We start from the raw sequence: 23473 nt of genomic DNA on the forward strand, positions 1-23473 counted from the left end.
CCTTATAGAAAATGGCAAAGGATTACTTGGAGAAATATTTTGAAGATGCAATGCTGGTAGCAGTCCATGCTCACAGGGTAACTCTGATGGCCAAAGACTTCAACACTTTGTCCAGAGTGAGATGGAGGTATGACAAGCTGGTCCATCCTGTGGAATGGCAGGACATCAAAATGAGAGACATATTATTAATTCCACCTACAAGAAAGTTGAAGGTAGATGAGGTTAAGGTTGTTAAAGTAACTCACTCAAAGAGTACCAGAGGGAAAGCTGCTTATGAGGAGTCACTGAGCAACAAATAAAAGAATCCAAATCTGTTATAGATGTGGAGACTGTACAGATGGAGCTTCAGATACAGAGAAGGTTGCAGGGCCCTAACATAGTTGTACATATTGAGGATGAAACTTTAGTGAATAATTTTGACTTGACAAAACCATGCTTGGCATCATTGGCTCATAAGAATGAGTATTGCTCAGATACTATCATTCTTGCAATGCTCTAGTAAGTGTCTTTTATTTTACATTTATTTGCAAAATAATCCTTCTTGTACCTCCTTTACACCCTACCCTAATTATTGTTTGGTCCAATGCAGCATGATGAGAAGCTGGTTTAACCACGCTGTACAGCATACAGTTCATATTATTGATCCTACCTTTTCCTTCAAGTTAAGAGATGCAAAGACATGTTACAATTTGTATATCCATCCTTCTGTTGGATAATTGGGGGATGCCTAATTACCACTATGTTCATAGCATGGCACTTGTGTGATTCTGAATATTCTATGTGTAGGACATACGAATTTAAGGAAGGCTGGAACTGAGTGTTAGATTTAATACTTATGTGTTGTTGTGTAATGTGTTTGCATGGACAACCTGTAGGTTGGTGAGATTGATGAGATTTGTTCTTGTAAGCCGGTATGGCTACATGATGACAGTGATTTGGGGTGAGCAATTATTGGGAAGGTTTTCCTTTTAGTATTTTGGAATTTGCAGGATAACTAATAATTTTGGTATTTTTGTTGTGGTATTTACTACAAGATATTTTTGTACTTTGTTAGCCGCTCACGTTTACTATACGTGGGCGTGAACCTAGCAATTTGGTTACACGTGAAATAGCCCTTTGGGGGTTTATATGTATTTTTCCTTAGTGATTTTGATAGAAGGGATTTATTTTTGCTTTTAATAAAAGAAACTCCTATTTTATGTAAAGGGAAAGCCCATGCAAGAGCATGCAACTATTTTTGGCATGTGGGCTATTTTTGTGAATAAAGACATAAATACCCAAGAAGTGGGAGTATGTCGACACTTCTTGGGGAACAAAGATTTCACCCAATAGTGTGTTGAAGGTGATGTCTATTCTATCTCATGTTTTATTTTATTTTTGTAACATACCCATCTTCACTAATAAAGAAATGTCCATGTAATAGATGAATTTATGAGTTTTTATGGTATAAAAATCAATGATTTCATTAAATGAGGCATTTCTACTTAGAATCTTCAAATTTCAAGCCTAAATTTAGAATCTGTGTACGATTTTACCCTGAATAGGATTTCATAGTATCCAAAATGAACACTGGCTCAAGCTTATACGCAAATTTTGGTTATTTTTTGTTAAAAAGTGACGACCTTTAAACCTTAATAATGCACGACCAGGCGTCCGATTGACCAACGGTCTACACCCCAATGACCAGGGGAACACCCTGGATTTAAAAAAAAAAATTCATCCCCCCCGGGTCTGGCACGCAAATCGAGGCCGACGTCCCAAATTTAGAGACCTCGCCCCAAAAAATGTATCGTACACACTTACGAGGGTGCCGTACGATGGTCGCACAAGAACCAAAGGTCGATGGCCCACTGTGTGGTCTACATGCACCGCTACGTGGACACCCATGCTGCCTCCTTTGACCAGATAAGGTACATGCGTACCACTCCTTTCCCTATTAACCCACACCGTACCTTTTTCCTAGAGCCATGCAGGCCACTAACCCACAGCCTTCGCCGGCACACCGTCCTTTCGACTGTGCCTTGCACAGCGCCCACACTTGTACCCCACAGCTATATAAACCCCTGGGGTGCTCCATGGACAACACACAATTCTGCGTAGCATATATTCAGTCGTGTCACCGTGTATACCGCCATCTATCCGTGCACAATGTACTTGCTGCAGTGCAGTCGCCCCTCTTTCAACACCCCCTCATTTGCCACTTTTCAGATAAGGCAACTTTCCTCACTCCCCCCTTGTTGTTATAGAAGGCAGTGTCCTTAACTCTTCCCCCCCCGCCCCGTGTGTAAGGAGACTTACAATAGAACCCTTCTCCCCTTCAGCAAAACCTTTTTATTAAGGACATCTCACAAATTCCCGCCCCCCCCATTTGCGTGGACTTTAGCAAGAGGTTTTGGCCTTAGAGAGGGTTCATGCGTTGTGGTCTTTTGCTCATACGGTGAGCAAACGATCTTAGAATTGAGATCTGACTGGAGCATTTTGACCGCGACAGCGAGCCCTACAAGGCGACGTCCAAGATGACACCATCCCAGAAACGCCATAAAATTACCTCGGGAGGAGCGCGCAACAATGAGATTAGAGAAGATGCTCCTAATGCAGATCCAATCCTCCTGTTACAAGCTCCTCAAGGAAATGGTGGCCAAGTTAGCTTGGTTATAATATTAGTGCTAATAAATGTGTATCTTTTCCTTTTAATATAATGAAATAAAATTGTATGAAGCTACGACTTGAAGTGATGATGTATTCAATGAATTGTATTGAAATTTTTATCTTTAAGAGAGAGTGCAAGTTTTTCTTGGCTTCGATGCTAACTCTGTTCCATGCTTGTGTAACCGGGCAACGTCGTTAGCAAAGCCCAGGAATGGCCCAAGGTATCCCTCATACCATTGGGAGAATAAGGCCGCCGATTGAGGTGAGAGATTATGATGTTGTCTAGTTCTGAGGGCCTAGGCTTGTACAATGAATAAGCCCATCCTAGTGTGTAGACATCCCTCTGAGGGGCGAGAGGATCGAGCGACGGAGCCTGAGAGGGCAACAGGACGGCTCGAGTCTTTGCCAACGGCGGTCGACGATGAGGTGTATGGTCCCGTAGGGTTTTGCCCAGCATGTAGAGGAAAAGAATAAGGGAGCAAGTTTGGCTTGTATGGAATTGATTCATGTATAAACTTTTTTTATAAATCTTGTCTTTGGCATTATTGTACTGTGGAAAAAGGCTGTTTGAAAAGGGCCTTAATTAAGGAGCATGTTTATTTATGTCAAACAATGTGGTAGAATTAATTAGAAAACAAAATTGACGCGTGAGTAGGGTGGAAAGTGGGAGGATGGAATGCCCCGATGACCCCATGCTACGGACGGGTGGACTCGATTAGTCGGGTAGCTTTCCGACAGATTAAGTGAAAGCCCTATGCTAGATAAATAGGTTCTCAAAAAATTCTATTCTAGAAAACTAGGCTAGCGGCTGTGCCTTGCATGGATGAGGAAAAAAGTATTGTCTCTAGAAATCAAGACTAGTAGTTGCCCAATTTATGATCAATTACCCTATATGGGTGATTTTATTTTTAGAAGATCATGCTCCCCATGTGGCGAGGTAGGACTAGGTCTTACGTATGAATTGTATCCTTGAATCTCTGCATGGTCAAGATGTCGATGAATAGGAAATTTTCTCCAAGTTAAGACTTAGTAGACTATCTTAAGTGTTTCTCCTATTTTGGAAGGGGGAAACGTTACAATTGGTATCAAAGCCAATCTTAGCTCCTAGGACTTGCTATTTAAGGACTGTTTTGCAATGTATGTTTTATCTAACATAATTCTAATTAAGATAAATTTATGAATTTTGAGAATTATTTGAGTCCCATTTCTTATAGGATTGGTTGGAAACTCGGTATTTTTGTGTAGTTTGAGCTAACATCTATTTTTTGTTGGTGCACTCTTTGTGCCATTAGATTATATCTTGATACGACTATTTGGCGTATTTGTTTGTAGTTGTATAGATACATACGTCAATGCAACAGTATTAGAAGGACAAGGGAAACATGACACTAAACTTAATTGAGATTATACACCTTTCATATGAAGAAGATAATGTTAAATACTATCTCCACTTTGAGACATTGAAGTAATAACATGGGATTTATTTAATTTGCCAAAAGAATTCTAAATATCACTTAAAAAGGAACCTTAGAAATGAGAGATCTCTAAAGGGTGTGGTGTTAGAAACAACAAAACAAAAAGTAAATCTCAATGACAGTACCAATGTGCTAAGTTTACGATTGATCCATAGATAAAAACCCATCTTAGACACTATATCAAGATTATAAATCATGATATATATGCTCAAATTTGAGGGACATTGAAGTAAAAACATGGGATAATAATGCCAAAGAACACTTGGAAAAGGAACCTTAGAATTGAGGGATCTCCAAAGAGTGTGGTGTTTAGAAACAACAGAAGCAATCAAATTTCAATGAGATTGTTACATTCAAGTTTACAATTCATCCGAAGATAAAAATCCTTCATAGACACTTTGTCAAGATAATAATTGAGTACAAATTGTATCTCAAACATATCGTTTTCTCATGTATTGCTCCAATACATATAAAGTTTCTCTATCATAAGCTACTTCATTTACTAAAGTGTTGCAAGTATACTCCCATTTGTTCTTTGCATAAATCCAACCAAGTAACCATGCACTGATTGTTGTCTCCAAAAAACTTTGAAGCTCCTCTATATTTTGATTCCACATCTTTGGAAAATTCAAGTAGGTTCCGGGCATATTCCACATTACATTGTAGAGAGTATCATAAAAAATTAGCGTGTTATTTCCATCCAGGTCATGAAAAATTCTCCATGCTACATCCAAGTTTTTGTGGTATACAAATCAATATCCAATTAGAAAATCCGTCTTTTGACATGCTGCCTGCCCTGCTCTACGACCTTAAATGTTTGATGGTGCCGAGGAAAGCACAGCTCAAGAATGCGTCGAGTCCTTTGTAGTCTATTAGTACTCCCCAGATCCATACCTCAAACCATTGCATACAAAAATCAAGGAAAGTGAATGCATCTTTGCGAATCAAATGCCAAACACTTATATTCTCTTCCACAAGATGCATATGTTTGGCCCATTCTGGACATACATCACCATGTTGCATCTCAATGGTCTCAAGTAAAACACCATTGAGTTCAAGTATCAATACTCTTCTTTGTTTCCTTATTGTATCTGGGGGTGGTGGAACTCTTTTGCTTCCAGGTACATGAGTCACCAATGATTGGTGCCACCTCAATAGTAAGTTTTCTGTACACTTGAAATCAAAGTATATGCTTCAACATATCCTATTGAAAACAAAATGTATGGTTCATGGACATTCAAAATTTTAAATAAATATATTATGTGCCAACAACATAATATATATTGAAAACAAAATGTATGGTTAATGGACATTCAAAATTTTAAATAAATATATTATGTGCCAACATAAATTCATCCATGATATGGATGGTCTTAACCCTTCATAGACAAACACTCCAATACCTCAGAAGTTTAACCAAAAAAATAAAAGAGCAAGTATATTGTCAATGCTAAATTTCATCAAATTTATTGAATATGATGTATAAAAGATTTTCACTGTTGAGATAATTGAGTCTATCCAAATTAAATTATAATATTCATAGCCTTACACCTTGACAAGGCAATATCTTCAATAAAAAACAAACACATCTTCATTGCAATCGAATTGCAAATATTGACAAAAGAGATAATCAAATGACAGTAAGTTTGGAGGCATTTGATTGCTTGATACAATAGTGTAAAGATTTGGCTTGTATAATCCAAAAATTAAACCCATCTAAGCACATTGTTTTGGCCAAAGCCTAAGTCTATCTTATGGGCTTTTAGTACAAAATGGCTCCAAACATTCTACACCCAACAAGTCTTGATATTTGTGTAGATCCAATACTTTAAAATGCACATTTAGACCTCAGAAATGGTTTCCTTGGACCTGCAGCCTTCGACCTGCAGCAACAACTAGTATGGGTTAGGTTGGAATCTGATTATACTATCACTCAATGTTTAATGAAACTAGACATTATCCTACCCATAAGCTCAAGTAAGCCTTTTGTAGCCTTGATATGTATGCTTTTGCTGCAACTCCACTTATGAGATGACCACGATCATATCCCAAGTGAGTAGCATAAGCAATAGTGTGTTGATCACTTTGAAATCCTTGTTTTGTAACACACTTTTAACAAGCTTAGCTAGTCTTTGGATAGTAATGGTACTCCAGCTTTGGATGCCAACATTGCTAGATCCTTGCTTATGGATTCTACTTCTCTTTTTTCCCCTCTTGATTGGACATACTTTAGCTTATCACCATACAATGGTAAGTGTGAAGATGCACAAGATGAGTTTTCCACTTCATCTGAATATTCGTTGAGCTCTTCTCGCAAAAATTGGGAGGTGAATTGGAGCCATTCTTCCAGTACATCTTGAAAATCGATAAATAAATTATGACCATGTGTGATAGGAGATTGACCTAGTCAATTAAGCAAAATAATAGACCTAATGTCATTTGTATTATTTAGATTTAAAAGGTAGGGTAGAAGGTCATTGCACAATACATAGTCGTGCCCTCCTTGAAAACTTTCAGGGAAGAGACAGTTGTCTTTTGGATTAACACATCCCTTGAAAGGGCTATCATCAATAAAAAGCAATGTATTCTTCTTATTGCAAATATCTTGGCACTGATTCCAAACCTTGAGTAAAGGTTTAAACATAGCCTCAATAGTAGGCTTATCTGGCCTATACACTTTTCGAAGATTATGGATATAACATTCTTCTTGTCCCCACACCATAAAGAATCAATCATACAGGGCTTCATAGATAATAATGCCGATCAAATGCCACATAGGTCAAGGACAACTATGCATGGAGCCTACGAGACCCAACGTGTTCTACCAGCAATGTACAAATAGGTGGACATTTTGTGTGAAGTGAATGACACACTTGTCTCATTCAAATACCGACCACTGTTACAACCATCATTCTCAAGATTTTGGAACACAGAGTTCAAGACAGTTAGTTTATCGAAAACCAGCACCTTCTCAAAATGCGACATTTGTACGGCAATCAAGGTCAAGTTGGAATCAACAAAAAATCAAGAGGAGCATGCCAGATACATGGCACAAAGAAGGGCACACATGTTGCAGCAAATGAGTTGTAGAAATCTATACTATGCATGGAGAAGCTCTTCCGAAATGAGCCCAAACAGGTATTTGTGTATTATACATGATAAGATGGACCAAAGCAAGACTGCCATACCACAAATTAAACCAGTTCCTAAATCTCTCAATGGGGTTGAGAGGCTTCCAGTATCCTTATTAACAAGAATGCTCACTCATGGACATGGACAAACAGCTCATGGTCACTTTGCCTTGGGGTTATGGCCAAGTGATCCCAACTTCACAATTTTATCTCTCTCAAAATGTTTAAGAAACTTAGAAAGAGGAGAGCAACACATGTATGGTGACTTGAGCTCACAAAACTCAGATGCAGAACCACGAACAGATCTTTTTTATTGTGTTTTGTCTACTGTGGCCCTGTATGAGCACATGGAAGTGCTGAAGGAGAGAAATGCATATTGCAAGCAGAGCATTGAGGATGCAGATACAGAGACACATGTAGAAACAAATGTGGATACAGAGGAAAATTGTTCTTCACATATGCAGTCAATCTTTCATACTAACACACATGTGCAGGATAGGGGCAATGGCAATGCCTCAAGTTTAATGCCATCAAATTCAAGGACATTTTTCAAGAGATTGCCAAGGACGTTGTTGTTGCAACTTGACAATTGTGGTTCTGAAAATAAGAATCATTTTGTATTTGCCTATCTATCCCTATTGGTTGCACGAGGAGTGTTTGACATGGTGCAGCTTGGTTTTCTTATGGTTGGTCATACTGCATTGTTTAGTCACTTCTCTGAGAAGTTGAGGAAACAAACCATTTTCACATTTCCACATTTGATGAAGATCTTTAATGAGTGTGTTAGCATGCATCGTGGGACAATTGTATATGTCCACCTTCCTTTGATCCACATGATTTAGAAGAGGACCCATATTATCTTACGAAAACATTGTTTCCATGGCTGTGTGGATGGGAAGTAATCATGATTACCTCAATTATACTAGAAAATTTCCTATCAACAATCTCGAGGACAATCTTTCAAGACTAGTTTTTGATTTCTACACAGAAGTTGGAGATGGAAGCGAAAGATGAGTGACCACTGATATTAAAGAAGATATTTTTTACATTGTGTATTCAATACGTAAGCTTTTGGCGTACCATCGAAATCTATATGTGATTGGGGTAACCTCTATGTTTTGATTATATGCTTCATCATACACCACATGTAATCTCTCTACGCATCATCATACACTACATGGTTTTTGACATAGAAGAATCTTCTTAGTAGTAGCAGTTGTTTTAGAGGTAGTGTACCACTTTTCTACCACTGAAAAGTGGTAAACTAGCACTGAAATCTATATGTGATTGGTGTAACCTGTCACATAGGCTGTAACGCCTGTGACCGACGACAGACTAGATGGCCAAGGACATGGCCATCCGGGGTTCAGTGGGAGAGGACGCCCATGCGGAGTCATGGGCGGCCAGGCTAGTGTGGACGGCAGGCCACATACTATATAGCCTGGGGGATGAGGGGCAATCCTCATTCTTCCTCTATGGCTGGGTGGTGAGCCACAGGCCGTCCCCTCCTGTGGTAATGCCCGTAGTGGTGTTACAGCGATCTAACACTGGTATCAGAGCGTGAGTTTCGATTGGGTCAGGGTCCGCGCGTGACTGGGGGACCGGAGCCCACTCAATGGTTTTCAACCATTCAAAACTCTTATTCTTATCCACACAATGGACTGTGTGGAGGGAGGCGGCTTGAATTGAAAGGAAGAATTCTCTCTCTCTCTCTCTCTTTCTCTCTCTCTCTCTCTCTTTCTCTCTCTCGGTAGCACACACCAAAGCAAAATTGCAGGCATTTTTCTCTCGGATCGGAGCATCCCTGAGTAGCGACGCTTGTAGAGGCTCGCAGCGCAACACAAATCAACAGTCGACGACAGGCGACCGTAAGGGGGGTGACTATTCTCTCTCCACCACTGCTCATTTTATTAGCATTTTTCTTTTGTAATTTTCGAGTTCTCGCATTGTCTTTTGTGCAAGAATTAAAGATGTCTGCTAGGCGTAGTGTGTCCCCACCGCTTTCTACTTCTCTAGGGTTTTCAGGTCTCTTGTCCTCGGTCGTGGGTTTGACCCCGATCGAATTGTCAGGCCGTATACGCCCGACCGTTGTCCGGTGCGGAGTGCACTCGTCGATCACGCATGATCCGCCCAGCACCCTCCTCGTCTGTTGACCCCGCCTTAGGACCTAGTGAGCCCACAACGGCCGCATTAGCAGATGACCCCTTTCTGGCCGATGAGCCAGATGACATGAACACCGACGTCGTCGAGGGGACCAAGGAGGACCTCTTGGATTATGACAACGATGATTATGACCTATTGGACCCTGTCGCCGTCCTAACAGAGATGGAGCTCTCTAGTGGTCTTTTTAAATATCTTAATGCCAAACTAAATAATATGGGTAAAGTCCAGGCTGACTTAGTCACGATGCTACAGAGCATCTCCACACGGTTAGATGCACTGACAGCCGCCTCGGCTAGTACTCCGACTCCTCATGTGATAGATGCACTCCTGTGACACGGGTGAGCGTAGCCTCGCCAGTGGTTGTAGGAGTACAAGCCGATGCGCCTACGGGGCCATCCGTAGAGACAGCTTCGTTGTTATTGAAAGACTTAAAGTCGCCTAGTTTTGGTGGCAAGGAGAAGGAGAGAAACAAGGACTCGGTCAACATGTTTCTAGCGAAGTGGTCAGATTTGCACGCGCTGCGACAGCAGCCTAGCCGGATACAGCCCATAGAGGCTAGCCTCTCATTAACCGGCAAAGAGTACAAGTGGTGGATGAGTTTGACAACTCATCCTGCCACTTGGACGGAGTTTGAAACGATGTTTCGAAAAGAGTTTTTGCCTGCTAATGAGGCAGAGAGAAGCTGGGAGTTATAGGACAAGTGCTCAATGGAGAACAAATCCCTGACTCAATACATCTCAGACTATAGGAAAATAGTACTCAAGCTAAAGGAGATCGATGCATTCCAGACATTGCGAGGCTTTAAAAGAGGCCTCAAAGATGATTACCTTGAGTACGTAGAGCCCCTACAGCCTAAAGACTTAGCAGAGGCAATTAAGTATGCGCAGATATTTGATGACATCAAGCGTCGTAGTGCGTATGGTGGTTGTAGCAGCAGGGCCGAGGGTAGTGAAAAGAGGAGGTCAGGTCTTAAAAGAAAAGGGTTCCGTAGTGATAAACAAGGGGATAGGATGGACCAGGAAGGAGAGGGTGGTCATTGGTCTAAAAAACCGTGACCATCCAAGAAGAAAAGAGACATCGAAATCCAAAAGAAAGAGCAGTATATTAAAGCGCGAAAGAAAAATCGCTGCTTTAATTGCAATGATGTAGGGCACACGAAGGCTGAGTGTCCAAAGCCTAAAGCCAGCATGAGTGGCAATGAGCCCAAAAAAGATGGTAAATCCTCTAGGCAGTTTGCATACAGTGCAGAGACTCCCTCTCAGTTTCGCAGAGTTCAGAGAGGTGATAGTGTGTCATTGTGATGAGCATCATGCTTGTTCAGTGACACCAGCGATGTGGCAGTCTACAGTAGGTCCGCATGACATGGTGCGCATGTATGGCACCATAGGTGGCCGTAGAGTCACAGTTTTTATTGATGATGGAGCTAGCCACAACTTCTTGAACTACTCGTTAGTCAAGAAGTTGGGGTTGACTTAACCCGGAGTGATCATGAGTATACTGTTGGCCTAGCCAACGGATATGACAAAACGGTATGGAATACCGTAGTATTGGGGGTCCCATTATCTATGCAGGACTACGAGGCTCCGCTTGACTTTCAGGTCATGCACTTAGCCAGAGCAGACGTATATCTAGGCAGGGAGTGGCTGTATGGCTTGGGCCCTAGTCTAGCTCGGAATTACCTACATAATACGCTATGTTTTGAGTACGGAGGTAGAGTCATTACCCTACAGGGCGACCGTACTGTCCCCACCACACCACTTATTTCCTTCATGGAGCTGTGTACAGTGGTCCGCAGAGGCCAGATAGCAGAGGTATATGCTTGTTACCCTCTTTTGAATTTTGTTTCCGATGAAACGATAATTGATGTTTGCGTAGACAAACAAGGAAAACAAAATAGCCTTGGACGAGACCCACTGTTTGGCAAACAAGAAAAAATCCAAGGTGAAAGAGATTGAAGAAAAAGTACGTAGGTACTTTAATGAATTTATTAGAGGAATTTCAGAATGTTTTTGCTGATGATTTACCAGATGGTTTACCACACCATCTAGAGAAGTAGACCATGGCATCGAAGTTATGCCACGATCAAAACCTATAAGCAAACCAGCTTATAGATTAAGCCACTCCGAGGCATAGGAGGTGGAAAAACAATTAACGAAATATTTCAACAAAGGCTTTATTCGGCCTAGTTCAAGTCCGTGGGCATCGCCTATTCTTCTGGTAAAGAAGAAAGACAAATCTATGCGGATGTGCATAGCCTTATAGGGCCCTTAATCAGATAACGATTAAGAACAAGTATCCAATGCCATGCATGGATGAGTTGTTTGATCAACTCTATGGATCGAGATACTTTACAAAAATAGACCTGAGATCAGGATATCATCAGGCTAGAATTAAACAAGAAGATGTTGCGAAGACGGCATTTAGGACCCGTTTTGGGCATTTTGAGTTTTTGGTTATGCCATTTGGGCTAACCAATGCTCCAGCGACATTTATGACATTGATGGACAGCATTTTACGTCCATATCTGGGAAAATTCATAGTAGTTTTCCTAGATGATATTCTTGTGTACAGTAAGACACAGAAAGAACACATAGAGCATTTGCGTCTAGTGTTCGAGTTGTTGCGAGAGCACAAACTATTTGCAAAGAAGAGCAAATATGAATTTTTTGAAACAAAAATTCACTACCTTGGCCATATTATATCCGCCGATGGTATGCGGATGGAGCCAGAAAAAGTAGAGGCTATTCTTAAATGGCTAGCGCCGAAGAATCTCAAGGAACTGCAGATTTTTCTTGGCATGTCGAGGTTCTACCGACAGTATGTGAAGGACTACGCGAAGATCGCAGTCCCGTTGACTGACCAGTTATAGTCAAAAACTAAAAACATTAGTTGGGGGGAAGCCCAACAGAAGAGCTTTGATAAGCTCAAGGTGACCGTAGAGCAGCTGCACCTGTTTTGACTATTGTCGATCCGAATGAGCCATTTGTTTTGGAAATAGACGCTAGTAATGAGGCCATTGGGACTGTACTTATGCAAAGGGGACACCCAATTGCATTTGAGAGTAAAAAGTTAGATCGTGCGCAACATAACCACTCGGCTTTCGAGCGAGAGTTACTAGCGATAGTTCATGCACTGAAAAAGTGGAGACACTATTTATATGGTGCCACTTTTGAGGTCCGGACGGACCATGAAAGTCTGAAATGGCTTTCAAGTCAAAATGAAGGGTAGAAAAGCTCGGTGGGCAGAGATTCTATAGGAGTTTGACCTTCAGATCTGTTACCAGAAAGGTAAGTATAACGTGGTGGCAGATGCACTTAGTCGCATGCCACAAATTAATGAACTTAGTTTCATAGTCTTCAAGAATGATTTCTTGGAGTCACTACGTGGTTTATGTGAGCATGATCCATCTTTTACAGAGGTCTACCGTGCTGTATGCGTATGCACTTCACAGACACGACCACCTCCCTCGTTGGCATGTATTGCTAGTTCGGAGAGACTAGCCGAAGGTGCAACGGGAAGGGAAGTGAGAGTTAGTCCGGAGAGACTAGCCGTGTCTTCCGGGTATAGTTAGGAGCCGGAGAGCTCTGACGTAGGCCCTTCATCACCTTTGATTGCCACGGCTTCAAAGGGGAGTGATAAACTTCGTCGGGGGGAGAAATACGCTAATTACTCCATTGACGACAGGTACTTACTCTACAAGGGTAGAGTATGTGTGTACCAATTATTGGTGACTTTCGAGCCCAAATTCTTAAAGAAAGTCATGATAGTCCAAGTGCGGGTCATCCCGGGATTCAGAAGACCTATGCACTAATAAAAAGACAATTTTATTGGCCTAGTTTGTTTAAGGACGTCTAGACTTATGTGCTGAAATGCAATAAGTGCCAGGTCAATAAACATGAACGTCTTAAGGTTGGAGAACTACTCCATCCACCACTGGAGATTCCTCAAGGGAAATGGGAAAGCATTTCCATGGATTTCATTACCGGTTTACCCAAGACGAGTCGAGGGAATGACTCGGTGTGGGTGGTAGTGGACAGGTTAACTAAAATGGCAAAGTTTACCGCCACAAAGAAAATTGTTAAAATGCCAGAGTTGGCAAAACTCTTTATTGAACATCTCCGTTGAGGGAGACTTTAAAAATATTAAAAAAAGCGTCAAACGGGCTTCTTTTCCCCAGCCGTTGAGGGAGATTTTGAAAATAACTTATACATTAGCTTATCTTCTCTCCATACAAAATTAAGAAGGTAATTAGAACAAGGATGGAGAGAGAAGCTATCTCTATTCATAAATAGCTATTTATAAAGGCCTTATGCAAGAATCTATATGCATAGATTCTGTAAATAGAGCCTACACATTGAGCTCTATGCATAGAAGCCTATACCTAAAGCTGAACGCATAGAGTCTTATGCATAAAGCCTATGCATAATGATCTATACATAAGCTTATGTGTAATGCTCTATACGTAAGTCTTATGCAAGCTTTATGAATAAGGTTTATGCAATCGTATGCATAGTAAGGCTTGCAAGCCTTAAGTATAAGCTTGCATAATAAGGCTGCAAGACTTATGCATAAACTCTATGCATAAGCCAACTGCATAAGTCTTATGCATAAGCTCTATACATAAGTCTTATGCATAAGCTCTATGCATAAGCCATATGCATAAGTCTTATGCATAAGCTCTATGCATAAGTCTTATGCATACGCTCTATGCATAAGCCATATGCATAAGTCTTATGCATAAGCTCTATGCATAAGTCTTATGCATAAGCTCTATGCAAGACTTATGCATAAGCTCTATGCATAAGCCATATGCATAAGTCTTATGCATAAGCTCTATGCTATAAGCCTTATGCACTATGCTAACCCTTAATCCCATCACCCAATGGTGTAATAAACATGATCTTGTTTTACATGGATAAGAGATCTTACCTTGATAATATATATAAACTCTATGAATAAAGAGAATACCTTATGCATAGAAAAACAGAGCATAAGAAATATATGTTATATGTATAAGAGAGTATAAACATTCAAAAAACTTATGCTCTCCATCCATGCAAGGCACTCTACATCAAAAAAAGCTTTATGCATAAAAACATAACGCATGTGAAGCCTTATGCATAAAGCTCATCCATAAGATTTATACATAAAACATTATGTATTAAGCTTTATGCATAGATCTTAATTCATGCATTCAGCTAGATTCATATAGCTCTATGCATAAACTCTATGTATAGAGCTTGCATAAGCTTACAAGCCCTATATATAGAGCTTTCATAATCTTACAACCTCTATGTATAAAGCCTATATATAGAGTATATGCATTGAGCTTTTACAAGAAGGCTATGCATAGAGCTTTCAACAAGAAGGCTATGCAAGCTCTATGTACAATGTCCATGCAAGCTTTCAAGAAACCTATGCATAGAGATTTTATAAGCTTGCAAACTCTATGCATAAAGCCTATGCATAGAGCTTATGCATAGAGATTGCAAGAAGGCTATGCAAGCTCTATGAATAGAGCTTATGCATAAAGCTTGCAAGAAGGCTATGCATAGAGATTGCAAGCTTATGATAGGTTTTATGCATAGATCTTGAATTAATCCTATGTATAAGCTTACAAGAACCCTAAACTAACCCTAAACCATAAAACAGGGATGCAATAATACGTAGAAAAAAGCATAAACAAGGAAAATCGAAAGAGGATCTACCTCTTTTTTGCAAAGTTGAAGGAGAGGATTGGTGAAAGATTGGTGAAAGAGCTGCAAAACAAAATATTAAACAAAATAATTAGTAAATTAAACACAAGAATAAGAACTAATACAAAATCCTAAAATCTCTATGCATGCATTAGGAGATCTATGCATACATAGAGAGCTCTCAACATGCATAGAGCGCCAAAAAAACACAAAACCCTAAATGTCCTATATCCTAAATTAAAAAGCAAAAGCAAGAACATATTAGTAAAAGTGGAGAAGGAGAAGAGGAGAAAAGAAGAAAGAAGGAGAAAAGAGGAGAGAGGAGAAAAGAGGAGAAGGAGAGAAAAGAGACGTTGCATACCTTCTCTGCAACGCTGCGGAAAACAGAGAAAATACGCTCTCGGCTGTAAACAACTTACGAGCGTCGGTATATGCTTCGAAATATGCGTCGGTATATGCTTCGAAATAAGCGTCGGTATGTGCTTCGGTATACGAAAATTTCAAATTACCCCGCCCGACTTGTCTCCTCCAAGATTACGACGGGCATACCAACGTTCGACATTTGCGTCGGTATTTTAACGTCGGTATGCTCTCAAGCTCTAGTAGTGGGGTATCCTTCAGGTCAGAGCCGACATCGCCTTCAGACGTCGGATGAGAGACCTTTGCATGTCTTATCTACAGCGAGTTCATATACCATGGCAGTAAGTATTTTTTAACATAAAGAATATGAATTATAGTTTTTTATTTGAATTACTAAATGACTTTATTTCGCAATGCAGCGATCAACTTGAGGATGACAAGAAATATGTCATCAACACACTGGAGATGGAGTTTGGGACAAGATGGAGTCGGAAGTGGTTGCTGAAGCTATTACAATTACAATACCATGTACCATGTACCAATTTATGTACAGTACCATGTACCATGTACCAATTGCAAGTACGAGGTTTCAACATGATACCAAATCAAGTACCAAGTACCAAATCTAACCCTCTCTCCTTGTTGATACTCATGGGCTTCAAGCTCTACCTGTTGGCTATCACCTGGCAGCTACAGCTATGGAGTTTAATGGCCCTCCTTATATACAGGAAAGCATGCACGCAGGCCGACCAGCCAGACAGTCGTGTGTGGAGAGGAAAAATGTGACAGGGAAAAAGTGTGTACATATGTGGTACAATGGGTAGTGCCCAGGATTGTAACTCTAACAGGAAATAGTACTGCTTGAGTCTAGAAGGGCTTCATGAGAACTAGACGCTATTTGAACAAGAAGCAGACTCTGGAGCTCATGGTAGGCTACCTTCAAAATTTCCAAGGGGTTCCCTCCCCTCACGAGCTCCTAATAAACGGAGAGAGAGTGTGCACTGTGTGTGTGTGTATGACATATATATATATATATATATAATATGTCTATGTCGGGGAGAGAGAGTGTGAGTGACAGGTATATAGAGTCTAATTTTCATTTAATTTAAAGTTTTAATTTCAAGAAGTAACAATAAAAGAGAGCTAGATAGAGCTATTTACCATAATTCATGTTCGTTTATGCCCGATTTGACTAATCTCCGCAAAAACAATGACAACACCGAGTACAATCACAATTGCAAGGAAGCAAGCGACAAAGAGAGAGAGAAATACTAGATAGAGCTAGAGAAAGAGAGAGAGAGGTGCTAATATATATATAATCCCATCGGTATAAATTTATCAGCTAGCAGTTTTTTTCCGTTGCGCAGGCGTCGCATAAGCGACGCGTCGCTTATGCGACGCTATCATTATCGCTTAAGCGACCTTTTCATTGCTTATGCGACGGTTGAGAATTTTTTTAAAAATTGACTCTAAAAAGCATCACTTATACGACAAAAAAGAGTCGCTATACAAGAGTTGCCAATGGCTAGTATTGATGGGATTCAATGATGAATTTAGAAATCATGAAGTACTAGGAAACAAGATAGCTGAATTGCAAAAATGTAGTTTTTTATACTAGCTTAGTAGCACTTAAAAGTAATGTACACATCTTAGATCACTTTTTAGTGCTTTTCCACTACCACTTTTTTATGGTATTTCACATTTGAAAATTGGTGTGTATTAGGACTAAAAAGTGATAAACTAACCACTAGAGAGTGTTGCCAGAACACTAATTGAAGTAGAGGTATTACACCACTGAAAAGTAGTGCACAATTGTGACGTCCCCGCCTGCCCGCGCTGGGGCTCTTGCCGATGACGAAAGCGGCGTCGGCCTTGCCCGCAGATGTTCGGGACGAGAGGCTAGCCTGGGGGCGGGCCCGAAAGACTCCCCTCACTTGGAAGGCATAGGCGATTCTGCCAGTAGGAAGGGAAAAATCTTTTAACTAGGAGATTACTCTAACGAGTCAAGTCTTGACTAAATTAGACTGATCTGATTGAACCTGAAGTCCCATGGTCAGATCAAGAAGAGACTTGCACTTGGTCCATGGAATCACCTCTTTTTTTGTCATTTGCGAGGCACAGCCGATGATCCCTTCCCACAGAACAAGGTCTTCTCAGGATTTAAACTGATTAACGTAACTAATCGTATATAGTTGTTTCTCAGGAATCCTCCGATCCAGCATAATCCCATCCGGCCCATGGGTTAGCCAACGCTGACCACTGATGAATTGGTGGGATTTCTTTATAAAGATTTGATTCGATTTTTGCCTGAGTATCGAGGAAAAGAGTTCCCAGGCCCGCTAGCTAGCGATTCATGCAAAAAGCAAATAGGCATACCACGTACACACCCAATATGAAATTGCCATTTATAATATATTCGACTGGCTTAAGACAATCCTTAAATAAAATCATAATATTTTTTATCATCGTTTTTCATCCTCAAAACTCGTCGTTGAAGACCAGTTGGCCAACCAACGAGATCCAGCATCAAATTTTTGTTCCCAAAAACCTTTCCTTTTGTCCATCAGATATCTTCCTCGACATACGCCTGGGTGTCCTAGCAACCGCGAGCCCCATGCATCGCCTAGTCAGAACCCTCTAGGATCCTTGTTAGGTGTCTTAGAACTTCACTCAGGGACCGCTTCGTTGGTCCTCGCCCATCGTACCGGAAGCGCACCATTTTAACCGTACCGAGGCTGGTCAAGACCTCAGTAGGCTTTGCCGCGGGCGATGTCCCTTGACGGCTCCTCGCTAGCTGTTCCAATGAACCTCCTCTAAGAAAAACATAAGCCATATGCTTCCTCCAGCATTCTGGCGTAAAACAGTCCTTTGAATGAAAAACAGAGTTTCCAATGTAAGCAAGATTCTAGTTTGAGATTGGTTCTAAGGACCCTTTTTCCAATAATTCCTAGTTTCATAATGAGGATCCTTGATCTCTCACGAGGGTAATCTTCCCATCATTTTATCCATTTATCCAACTAGGTTCTTGGTGAGATTGGTTAGAAAAAAATTAGATTAGTTCCGGTAGTCTATTCTTTGGATTTAGTAAACTGGAATTGGTCATGAAGTTTTTGTCTGATTCAAATCGAGAGGAGGACAATTAGGTTTACAGTCTGTCCCTCACGTAATCTAACCAAATTCATCCGGTTTAGTTCTACCAGGATTCCTACTAAACATCTAGTTTTTGGATAAATATCCATTTAGTGCTTTTACCAATTAAAATATCCAAGATATTCTTTTTCCCACATAAATTCTCAAAATTAATTCATTAGGTAGAATTATGATGGAAATTCCTCTTTTAACATTAGAATTTAATTCAAATCCATCTTTTCTCAAATATCATGGAAATTCATCTTTTAACTAAAATATCAATACCTATTTTTTTTTGAATAAACTTGAAAACCTTCTTTTTCTTATTTCAATGAGTGTGCAATCCAATTATCATGGGAATTCCTCTTTTTCATAAATTAAATCTATTAAAATTCTTCTTAAAATTACATAAAAATAACCATTAATTCCTTTAAGCTAAAAATTCCACTTTTCTCATCTAAACATTTGAATTCCAATATAGTGGGAATTCCTCTTTTATCATTTAAACTTATCTATGCAAAAAGATAAATTTAACTAAATTTTTATGATTTGGTTTGATTTAGGAGAGAGGTGAGATAAAAATATCCTATTAATTTTGAGTTTTAAACTCATCCAAGCATGTGAAGTAGGCACCTCCTTGAAGGTCTCCCTTTTCCTTACACATGTGTCAAAAGTGAATGATTACTCTAAAATATCTCATTTTTTGATTAATACTTCATAATTTTTAACTAGTAAACCTAGTACTTGGTCAACTCTTCATCTTATGTGGACATTTACTCATTTTTGGATATTTTCTTTTATTCTTTAGGTTTATCTTGTCCCAACACTTGGATTAATCTTATTGGTCCATAGGAACCTTAATTGGACCATAATTAAAAAAATATAAAAATATGGACCCTTAGGCTAAGGTCTTCTCAATCAATTTTAATTAATTCCATTTGTACATTGGAAAATCTATTTTGATTTTCTATTTCAGGTAAACATTTTTTTGATATTTGTAGAATTTATTTATCCAAACATATCCCAATTTTGATTTACCACTCTCTAGAAATTTTTATCTCACTAGGAAAAACAAGGAAAATTGATATTTTCTTGTATTCAGAAACATAGAATGATTACAAGGGACTGAAGTAGAGGCTTATTTGATATTCAGGCTGAGAAGGAATATTACAACAATTGTGCACTAAAAAGTAGTGCACAACCACTAACAAGTAGTGCCCAACCACTAAAAAGTGACACCCAACCACTGTATTAGAAAGTACTAACAAATGTTTATATTGACAAGCTGAGTATGACACCCTATCAGGGGATGTAGAAGTGGCAACAACCCAACTTAGGTTTGTGGAGACCATCACTCATCTACTGAAGGATACGACGAGGATCCCGGTCCTTCCTATCAAACCTCCTGTTGTGCAGTCGGGTCCTATTGTTAGCACTATTAACCTAGATGAATGTGTTGCATGCGGCATTTTTATCATACAAGATGTTGCCATGTCGACACCCATACCATCCACTTTGCTTTTCAATGGCTTGTAAATCTGCCAAGAAGTTTTTGTCACTTGATTTTGAGAAAACATTCAATGATGTTGTGAAGTTAGTAACATCTGGAGGAGCTACACAAGTAGATGACCATAATGGCACAGGTACTAGATGTTGGCATCCATCTCATCATATCAAGTTTGTTTAATGTTTATTTTTTAATAACTTTTAAATTTTCCATGTAGAAGGAGAGGAAATTCATATGGAAGCATCTCCTTATGATGGTACAGGTTAATATTCTATGTGAAATGTCCTTCTAATGAAGCATCTCCTTATGATGGTACAGGTTAATATTCTATGTGAAATGTCCTTCTAATGAATTCTCTTTGAATCGTCATTTAACTTATTTTGACCATTATTACATTGCCTCTTTTTGCAGCACACTCCCAAGCTGGGTCATCATGCAAGCCCGAGAATGATAACACGTGCCACGGTGGCTTGGAGAAGAATGGTTTGCAAAAATAACTATATAATACAACTGAGCATGAAGAGAGCCAGCATAAGGAGAAAAATTTAAAAGTTCTAGTTTATTCAACTAGAGAGCAGAACAAATTCAGTGATGCTATGAAAGTGCCAGTTGATTCTGCCACATAAAAGAAGAAAGAATCGTCAGCTATGGAAGTGCCAATTGATTTAGCAATAGAAAAGAGCAAAGAGTTGTCAGATACCCTAGACTTGGATGTTGTTGTAGAAGGAGTAATAGATTCAGTCCACGTCGGAGTTGCCAGTAGGAAAAAGAAAAGCAAAGATGTGAGTCTCAAGGAGTGTGTGACACCCAAGAAGAAAATGAAGGTTGCCAGCAATCAAGAGTCTATATCTGTAGGTAAAAAGAACAAAGAGCCCACATCTACTGGGAAAAAAAACTCAAAAGCAACAACCTAAATGTAAACTCCCCAAACCAAAGTGCCACAAGAAACTTGTTTAGCTTTCTTGTAACCTGGAAAGTGCTAAATAGCCTTGCTTATAGTCCAAGCTAAAAAGCTATGTAATGTGTTGTAATTCTTTAATGATAATGAAACATCATTTTTCTTGTTGATGGAATGTGCTGTAAGAGTTTTTTTTAAGTTATTGCCAATATATTATATAAGGGTGTTTTTTTTCTGGAGCTATTGAAGAGATTATTGTATCTCAAAGTGCTAGCGAGATGAGAGAGATAATGAAAACATATTGATACCGAAGTGGTATGACGAGAAGATAACAGTTGAAGAGATTACGAAGTTGAAAATTGGTAGCCTTAATGGTAGCGATGTTTTAATATGCTTGTTTAATTTAAACACTATGTTTTAATATGTTTGTTTAATTTAAACAATATCTTTGGATGTCTTTGTTGGTGTTAGATCTGAAGTGCAATGTCATAGTAGTTGAAGAACCACCTAAGGAGGTTACACATGATGAACCTATTGAGCCTATTGAGGAGCGTCATGAACTTGCTAAGGTTATAGTCTTTGAGGAGCTATCATCGGATGACCCTGAATGGATAACTATTGTACCCAATTATATCAAGATCAAGAAGCAGGTTGTTCTAGACCTGAATAGATTGATCGTGAAGCGGTTTTGTAGACCATACAGTCCATAGCCTCCGGCATCACAACAAATCGTGATTAAGAGACTCAATAATTGATTGTGGTGCTTTCTTCAAGAAGATGTGGAACAGTTTCTCTGGGATGTCAGGAAACTGGAAGATATTAGGATTTGAAGTAGTTGTGCATATCACAACATTAAGCTTATCTTCCAATCATGTTGGCCAAAAGTGTGGAACATGGGGCACACTATTACTTCAGGGCCATCTATTGTGACAAGGAATGTGAGAGGTGGAGAAGTTTTGGAGAAATTGCAGAAGATCCAAAGGATATGTTTGATAAGCCTATTGTTTTTAAGAACTTTTCCATAGTTTGGCAACAATTCCCTGAATATGCCTCATCAAGGACATTGTTGGTAGATGATTACTGCTACAAAAGTCTACCTATTTAGTGGGACAATTGTATATGTCCACCTTCCTTTGATCCACATGATGAAGAAGAGGACACTACAAGACACGGCTGCCATACACGCGTTCGATACACACGATAAGTTACGGGCGTGTGTATGGTCGCGCATGTATATGAGTAGTATCAGGCGCATGTATATTGGCATCTACATTCGCGTGTATACTGGTTTCAGAATCATGTGTACCAGCGCATGTATATACGCGCAATTATACACGCTTTATTACATGTGATAACAGAGAACTATATTAAGAAAAACTCCATTCCTTTACAAAATTAAAAACCATTTTCTTTAAACCATCTCATAGTACATTATATATATCATTACACAATCCCACTACATGCATTTACAAGAATGTAATATATTCAAAAATAAATCATGAGATGATAATTAAAAGACAACATATACAATAGAAATGTCATCAATTTAGAACGATATAGTGATGGATTGGTTAGGGTTCGATCTCATCTTCAATAAGCTCCATCCTTGCCAAACGATCAACATCAATACCCATTTGATAAATTTGTAAGGCTACGATTAAATTTATTCCACTATCGATATTCTGTCCATTGATAATGGTACCGATGCCCTGATCATCCTCATCAACATCACCATCATCCTCAATGGTAGGGTCATCCTCATGATCATGAGAAATGGCAAGCTCATCCTCATTATCATGATCATATCTTATTGCTTGATCATCGATCACAACATCTTCATTGGCATGTTCGACATCATCCTCATTGCGGGTTGCTACATCCTCCATATGCTCCATATCAGTGAATGTATTATACATCACTTTGGAACACGTGGTGCAATAGGGATGACGTACCACCATTTAATGTCATGCACTATTGGCAAATAGATGACCTACTCAAATACACATACTGCCAGTAATTAATTAGCATATCAAAAGTCAAGGGGTACGCGAGCTTAGATATATATGTACATGAAACACATTAGTAAAAAAATGCATACCTACTCACATTGTTGTGGCAATACGAGCCTATCTTTCTTTGTTTGCCAAAACTTTGTAGAGTCAATAGTTACATAGCCACTTGCATGGCATTTTATCGTTGCATTAGGCCTTTTTTCCACCATGTTCATTTGCCATTTGACATCCAAAACATACACAAAGAAGCGACGAAAGTCAAGCCTAAATATGTCTTAGATTGTGCCACAATAATCATCCATTTTTCCATTGGCTCCCTCAAAGCTACTAATGACACCGCAATCTTGTGTATTCCTCTTTTCATCAATTCTTTGTGCTCGAAAATGCTTGCCTTCACACCATATAGCATTGAACATAGTGCACTAGACCAAAATAGAAGCAATATTTATGTAA

This window comes from Cibotium barometz, chromosome 13 (assembly GCF_041138505.1).
Source record: "Cibotium barometz isolate CiBa-2024 chromosome 13, ASM4113850v1, whole genome shotgun sequence".
NCBI lineage: Eukaryota > Viridiplantae > Streptophyta > Polypodiopsida > Cyatheales > Cibotiaceae > Cibotium > Cibotium barometz.